Source organism: Empidonax traillii, unplaced genomic scaffold (assembly GCF_003031625.1).
Source record: "Empidonax traillii isolate 1590-97213 ecotype Southwest subspecies unplaced genomic scaffold, ASM303162v1 scaffold1:size7828297, whole genome shotgun sequence".
Taxonomy (NCBI): domain Eukaryota; kingdom Metazoa; phylum Chordata; class Aves; order Passeriformes; family Tyrannidae; genus Empidonax; species Empidonax traillii.
In genome coordinates this window covers 495,301-503,784 of record NW_020955194.1, presented here as the reverse complement: position 1 = coordinate 503,784, position 8,484 = coordinate 495,301, and positions in this window count along the sequence as shown.

Below are 8,484 nucleotides of genomic sequence, written 5' to 3'. Positions count from 1 at the left end.
TTTTATGTGAGTGGATGACACAAACCACTGGTTCTCATCACTTGCTGTAGCTGTGAAATCTAGCCGCGGTCGTGCTCCGCTAGTCCTGCTGGAAGTCAACACATCAGTGAGGATCTCTGTTGTTTGGAAACCATGGCCATAGAGATTGCCAAAACAGACAGCACAGTGTAGTGCTGCTTGTTTTTTTTCCCTGTCTGTGGTCGAGCTGCAGAGCACAGTTTCCTATTCTGTTTCTTCAACACTGTTGGCAGAGACAGAAACTTCTCAAATCTTTTAAATTACTGCATTTGTAGTCTTCAATGTTTTTAAATCCTTCATGACTGGAACAGGTTACCCAGAGGAGCTGTGGCTGCCACATCCCTGGAAGTGTTCAAGGCCAGGTGGGATGGGGCTCTGAGCAACCTGGTCTAGTGGAAGGTGTCCCTGCCCACAGCAGAGGGGTTGGAACTGGGTGATCTTTAAGGTCCCTTCCAACCCAGGCCACTCTGTGATTCTGTGATCCTTCCATGATTCTATGATCACCTTGCTTGACCTTTGTATGATGGAAGACTTTGAATTTTATCCTCCAGTTCCAAAAAAAAAGCACAAGAGCATTTGGTTGAACAATGTCTCTCATGGAAGTTCTGTCAGTCTGGGTGTAAAGGCATCAAGAAACTGGGACTGCACCGTGTGCCTTGGTAACAAATCCCATGACTGATTACCCTCAATATTGGACATCTGCTGGAATACTGATTTCCTGAATTCAGTTTCACCACTTGTTTCACCACTCCCTTGCCTGCTTTGTAAAGGAATTATCTCCACTTTATATGGCTTCTTTGGCAGGGCACTCGGACATTTCCCTTTGGGGAGCTGTGTAGAGATCCTGACTGAACTCTAAATCAGTGATGGCCTTTTACAGGGATCTATTCTCATTGCACCTTGACAGATCAGGGGGTGCACCTGTGACTGGAATCATGCATAAGGCCCCAAGGCCAAGTGGGGGCTTTATGCTCTTAGGGCTGACACCCCCTGAGGTGCTTACCCTGTCTGTGTGGTGCTGAACACAGTCACCTCCCTCCAAAATATTTGCTGGTGGAGGACATTCAGCATCTCTCAGGCAACCTGTGCCCCTTGGATGATCAGCTTGTGTAAATGGAGTTTACTGACACCTGGAATTTCCTGTCCCTGCAATCCCAAAGGGCTGTTGTGTTGAACAGGCCACCCTTGGGGTTTCCTCTTGGCCAGTCAGCAGCCAGTTGGAAGGTAATTAGGGAATCCTGGGCACACTGCAGATGATTTTTGGGGTTGTTGTGATGGAGTTATAAGAGGGAAATGAAAGGAGGGAAAGAGGACAGTATGTACTTAGAAATTTGTGTTATTTATTTAATTATTGTTGGTTGGGGAGTTTTTTTATTTTTTTTTATTTTTTTCCTTAAAGCAGTCCATTAAAGTCTTATTTGTAAAGAAACATGATGTACTTATCAACAGCAGAACACAGAACTGTTTGTTGAACTGTGGCATTTTTAGCTTCTGCTCCCTTGAGCTGCTGCTGAGACATTGAGAAATACTTGTTTAGTGCCCTTAGAGTTGTGTAAATCATTTTAGTCAACAGACTTGGCTGCTCTGTCTAGTTAATGTGACCTTAAAATGTAATAACATTAAACTATTTGTTTTTGCAACATTAATGTAAGTACTTTTGCTTATAAACAAGAAGCAGCTATAAAAAGGACTCAGTCAGTCCTGAGTGTACTATAGTGCTCCTTCCATAGGGCCAGCCCTTTCCAGGAAAAATCTAAATTACTGTCTGGCTGAAGCCTGTGGAAGTATTTTCATTCACTTCAACCAAATCAAGTTCTGGATGTCAACACGCTCTGCCTCTCCCAGATGCACAAACATGCATTTTGGCCCTCTGTGTTTATTATTAATGTAAATCCCAAAGCATCCCCTAAGTCCATAATCAAAAATTGAAGGTGCAAACACTAAAACTCTCCCATTAGTTCAGAATCTCCTTTTTCCCGTCAGAGACAGTTGCCTGTACCACTGAAGTATTTCAGCAGCTTTCCTGCTGTATGGATTATATCCTCTATTTTTCAGCTTAAACTTTGGTCTTTTTTTCCCATTAAAGCCCAGATGGGAGTATTCAGTTGTACAAAGTCTTTAAAGTCAGTGGCAAGGATTCTTATTGACTTCTGTGGAGTTTGGAGCAAGGCCATGTAATTAAGCCACAGAAAAGGCTGGTTTGCTGTGTTTAACTGTGTTACCTGGGCAGGATCATATAGGCCTCCATCCCACATGGCTAATAAAAATGGCGCCAAAAACTGCTGAATAACCAGCAAGTTGCTGAAATGTTGCTGCTGTTACTGCTTGAATTATTTGTTGCCACTTGAACCTAAGTTTTCCTCCTTTTTTTTCTGGCAAAACGTCCTATAACTTTCAGTTTTACTTGGGTGACTGAGTTTTGCTAGCTGATGGATGCCTGGACTATATTCATAAACCTCTGAAAGAAAAGTCTTTGGATGACCTGGAATAGGAGCATGTCCTGTTCCCTATCCATCTTCCACCTCCATTTTCCACACTGGATTTCCCCAATGATAACTGCAAGGATGCTGGTATGGGATGTTTGGATGTGTTTCCCCCGTGATAGTAACAACCACCTTCTGATCTGGGGTCTCAGACTCTTCAAAGGAGCCCCAGCTCCTCTCTGAAAGACACTTGGTAGGATTCCCTCTTCCTGTACTGCTCATCCCAGGTATTTCTGAGCTCCAAGACTCCTGAGCAGCCTGAGGAAGGAACCCTCGGGGTCCACAACCCTACAGATGGGCTCACAAGCAGAGGGCTGTGGGAACAAGAGGTTGAGAGGGCAGGACCTGGAGGGCTGTGATGTCCTTTCCTTTCTTGGAGAGGTGGGATAACCAGGGGGGTTTAAGTACAGGTATCTCCAGCCTCCAAGAGTGACTGGTCCTCCTTTCTTTGGAGCTGCCTCTGAAGGAAGAGGAGGAGAACAAGGAGCAGGAGGAGGAGTTCTCAGGACTCCAGTGGCCATGGCAGAAAAGCAAAAGCTAGAACAAAACAGGGCAATCTATTTCCCATGGAAAATTATCAAAACACAAGTTTTCCAAGCCCATCCCTGACAGATGTGATTGTAAAGATGAGGATAAGGGTGTGTGTGTGTGAGGGACAGAAGCTTGGGAAGACACCTGAGGAAGGCATTCCCATAAACAGCAGGTAGGGAAAAGGGATGGGCTCCATCTTCAGAGAAAGGAGAGAGAGAAAGAATTCAGAGGGGAGGTAACAGGAGTGACTGAGGGTGGAAATGCCCAAACCATGGACTGCTGGGGATGGATGTGAGAAAGAAATGAACAACACTTGAGGAGGAAACAGCAAGAAGTGGATTAGCCATGAACTGAATGTGAAGGGATGACTCAATAGTGATGCCACCTTTAAGAGAGAAGTTGAGGGGAACTCTTAAAATGCTAGTGCAGGGAGTAAGGGGCCAGGCATAGGTGCAAGGAAGGAGGAGGAGAGAATAAATGCAATAAAAATTTCAGATGAAAATAACAAAGAAACCCCTGTGTACAAATGACTTCAGAGCTGTTTGTGACACTGACACAACTCCTTACTCCTGGAACAGTAATGGGAATAAAGGGAAAAAGTGGGAGGAAAAAAGGAGGAAACGAAAGAAATTAATTTTTGGCAGTAAAATTTTTCAGGAGCACTTAGGTACTTGTGGAAATGTTATTCAAGTTTCCCAAGTAGCAGAGGCCGTGGCTCAATGAGATCATAAATCAACTTTCAGGGCACTTAGGCTGACCCAAATCCATAACAACCACATAGCACAAGACAGTGAGCTGTTACTCTGAATCCCCTTGCTGCTTCTCATCCACCGAACAGCACCGTTTTGGGTAGGTTGAGGTTATTAAAGCAGCTTTCGTGTTAGATCAGGGGCTCTACGTCCTCCTGAGGGTGGCACGAGGCCAGGGCGATGGAGAAAAACCTGCAGGGACGCTGGGCCATGTGTTGTGGCTGATGCAACGGTGTGAGTGTGAGTGCTCAGCTCAGCTTTGCCCTGCCAGGTGACCTAATGGCCCAGAGAGCCAATGCTGATGACAGAGGAGCCAAAAGCCCTCGGGGCCAAAAGCCTCCTCCTGACGGGTGATGTCAGTGGCTCTGGAAGGCCAAACATGTGATGAGCTCTAGGTGGCAAGAGGAGCAATCAGGCTTTGAGGCCCCTTGGTCCTCAACCTCTGCTGAAATAAATGCACAGGGAGATTGGGCTCTTTCACAAACCCCAATGTGTGCCCTTACAAGTGTGCCTCCTGGTGCCTAATTCCCGCCAGAAACCACTCAAACTGTGAAATTTCTCCTTCATTTTCACACACTGGAATATCACCTCACCCTGTGGTCCTGCTCCCCTGGGCTGGACTGACCTGCTCATCCTCCTGGGGATGCCTTCGGCTGGAAGTTTGGAAGATGCCATCAAGAAAAACTTGGGACTTGCCTAATTCACAAGGGCTTCTAATTCAGAAGTCCTTCTGTTCTGAGGGTTTCCCTGGTTGCAGGGATGGAGAAGTCAGGGATGGAGAAGTCAGGGATGGGGAACTCAGGGATGGGGAACAGAGGGAAGCCCTAGTGGCTGAGCTACCTGAACATCAGCCCTCTCTGTGCTGGATCAGGGTTGTGGTGCACAGGGAAGGCACTGTTGGCAGAGGGCTGGGTTCAGATGTGACCCTTCAGCCTGTGGAAACACACGGCATCTTTCAGGGGAAAAGTAGGGCCTCTTTAGTACCTGGCAGAAGGTGGGCAGCCTCAAGTTTTTCTTCAGCAGTCCACAGGTCTTGGAAACAAACACCTCATATTTTGGGGTGCTCTGCAGAGTAATGATAGGCACCTTAGGGTAGGAACTTCAAACTGAAAGAGAGTAGGTTTAGATTAGATATTAGGAAGAAATGCTTTAATTTGAGGGTGGTGAGACACTGGGGCGGGTTACCCAGAGAAGTTGTGGCTGCCCCATCCCTGAAAGTGTTCAAGATCAGGCTGGATGGGGCTCTGAGCAACCTGGTCTAGTGAAAGGTGTCCCTGCCCATGGCAGAGGGTTTGGAACTGGATGATCTTTAAGGTCCCTTCCAACCCAGTCCATTCTGTGAATCTATAATTCTAACTTGGTTGCCATGAGAAGCTCCAAGGATAGTGCAGCACAGAAAGAAAACACCTCATTTTGAGGAATTTTCTCTCACAAAGCTGAAAATTTTTGCACTTCAACAAGCCGAGGACCTTGAAGGAAGAGTTTCAGGGCAGGAAGCAGCCCCCAAGGTCAGCTAAGTTCTGTGAGAGACATTACTAGAGCAGTGTCAACATGACAGTGCTGCAGGGTCAGGTGAGGTCGGATCTAATGGCACACAGCTCACAGGATGCCTGGGGAGCCAACGTGAAAGGGGCACTCCAAGTTGCTAATGCCTTCATCTGGGTCAGCAACTCTAACAGTCAGACACTGATTCACAGAACTTCCCTTCCCTGAGAGGTCCTGTAAATGAATGTACTTTTTTAAACAGTGAGGCAATGAGCAGCCATGCAGAGGATTAAGTGCTCCCCACGTCTGACCTCAGGCATGCTGGCTTTACCCCACCCTGAGCTGCCTGATACTGAGGTACTCCTCCCCAGCTTTCTCCACATTTTCCCCTTGTCCTTTCTCCCACTCCCTTCTCCTCCCTCCTCTCCTCATGGGGCCGTGCAAAATCGAATTCCTGCTGCAACATGGAGTGGGGAAGAAGTGTCGAAATCCCTTTTTTCTTTTTTTTTTCCTTTTTTCTGTGAAATGCAATTCTTGCTCGCTGGTCATCTTATTCTCAGTATATCCCCTGCTGGCCTCCTTGCCCCTTTCCCTGATCCCAGCTCTGCACAGCTGCACAAAGATATTGGTGGCGTTGCAAGAACAGCCCTCCCCGGGGGCTTGGTCTGGCCCTGGAGGCGCCTCACTGGTGCCAGCTCCTGTGCTCAGGAGACCTCTGTTTGCCACAGCTCAAACTGGCTGGCTCAGAGGTCGACTGGAGCCCACTCACACCCTCCTCTAGGGGCTGTAGCCCCCACATATGCACACCATAAATCTTCACAGGGCTTCTGGTGAAACCGTTCACTTGAAGAAATTATGCTGTTCACTTTTCTTGGGCTGTTCCAGTTCAGAGTTTAAACACTGAACCAGATACCTCAACAAATTTCAGCAGGATCCTTTAATCACAAAATGGTAGAGTTTTCAGTTCCTGAAGAAGTGAGGAGTGGGGCCAGCAGAAATGCCACTTTGGGCTGGCCCTGGCCTATTTAGGAACCTGCTTGATAGAGTTACTTGGGAGACCATCCTGAAGGGCAAAGAGGCCCAGGAAGGCTGGAGATTATTCAGAAGGAAATCGTAAAGGCACAGCAGGAGCAGGTCATCCCCATGTGCCAAAAGACAGGCCAGAGGGGGAGGAGGACCAGCCTGGCTGGAACTCATGAAAAAAAAAAAAGAGCATTTATAACCTTTTGAAGAAGGGGCAGGCAACTCAGGAGGGTTACAAGGATGTTGTGAGATTACGCAGGGAGAAAATCAGAAAGGCCAAAGCCCACATTGAAATTAATCTGTCTACTGCTGGAAAGACAGTAAAGATTGTTTCTGTAAATACATTAGCAACAAAAGGAGGGCCTAAGGAGAATCTCCTACCTTTATTGGATGTGGGGGGAAATATCCAATGACAAAGGATGAGGAAAAGGCTGAGGTACTTAATGCCTTCTTTGCCTCAGTTTTTAGTAGTAAGAACAACTGTCCTCGGGGTATCCAGTCCCCTGAGGTGGAAGACAAAGGCACAGAGCAGCATGAAGACCCCACAATCCAAGGGGAAATCATCAGCAGTCTACCATACCCCTTAGACATATACAGGTCCATACAGGATTGGGTACTGATGGAGCTTGCCAAGCCACTTTCCGTCACTTATCAGCAGTCCTGGTTAACTGGGGAGGTCTCAGTTAACTGGAACTCAGTAAATGTGAAGGACCAGAAGGAGGATCCTGGGAAAAACAGGCCTGTCCGCCTGACCTTGGTGCTGGGGAAGGTCACGGAGCAAATTATCTCGAGTGCCATCACATGGCACGGGCAGGACAATCAGGTCCAGCCAGAGTGGGTTTGTGAAAGGCAGGTCCTGCTTGACAAACCTGGTCTACTTCTGTGACCAGGTGACCCGCTTAGTGGCTGAGGGAAAGGACAAGAGGAAATGGCCTCACGTTGCACCAGGGGAGGCTTAGGCTGGGTATTAGGAAATATTTCTTCATGGAAAGGGTTGTCAAGCATTGGGACAGACTGCTCAGGGAAGTGGTGGAGTCACCATTCCTGGAGGTATTTAAAAGATGTGATGATGAGGTGCTTAGGGACATGGTTTAGTGATGGACTTGGCAGTGTTTGGTTTACATTTGGACTTGGTGATCTTCAATGTCTTTTCCAGCCTAAACTATTCTTTGATTCTCTGATGTAGGTTTCTCAGCTTCCTTCTCATCTGCAATTGCTCTCTCCTTCAAAGCCCAGCCATTTCGGTAAAGGGCATGCCCTTCAGGGCAACATTTTATGCCTTTCTTCATGTCTTTTTTTAATCTGCTAATGTAAACTCAGTCTGTGACAGGCTTTTAGCATGACTCTTTCTGTGATAAGCTGTTTAGCTTTTTTTTCCTTTGGGTTTTGCCTGTAACAAAAACGATTTACCACTGGGAAGCCTTTCCTTGCCTGTTTTTTATCCCAAATTTCCTCCCTCTTGTCACCTTTATTTTTCATTCCTCCTAGACTCACCTCTTTATGTGTGCTTGCCACTGCATTGATCAAGCTGTAGGTTGTGAAATTCTTCTGGGGAAAAGACATTATTTCCCAAACCAGGTTGGGTGGATCGAGAAAGTAAGCAGAATTTAGACCAGCAGAACACAGCTCCTTTTGTTCAGGGAGGACATTAAGATAAATCTTCCAATTCACCCCCTTCCAAATATAAGCTGAGTCTGGTGACATAAATCAGCCATCTTAGCTGCTGGTAAAGGCTCTGTAGTGTACACAAGTGCTGCTAAGTGGAGCTGACTGAAGTGCTGGTGGTTTGGCTCAGTTGCTGTGCATCAGCTCGATAAGGTCACCACTCTCTTCGTGCAGCGTTTCTGCAGGTTCGTGAGGGCCCCCAAGGGAGGGATGCTCTGCAGTGAACCTTTCTGCATTTGTTGTTTTCACATCCTGGGTGTCTTCTGGCAGCACTCATCCTATGCATCGTTGCTCAATTCCAGCCTCTCGTGTTCTCAACTCTCTTTGCAAGCAGGGTGGGATCTGGCTGGTGGAGCTCGGGGTTGTCTGGGCTTGAGTGAAGTGAATCATCCTCACAGAGTAATCTCCCTTCGCCGCTGATGCTGAACTGCTGCAAGCTGTTCCTACTCAGCAAAGCACATAAGCCAATTTCTGGCTCTATTTCTATTCAGCAGAATGTTTAACAGAGAGTTTAATATTAAACTCATGCT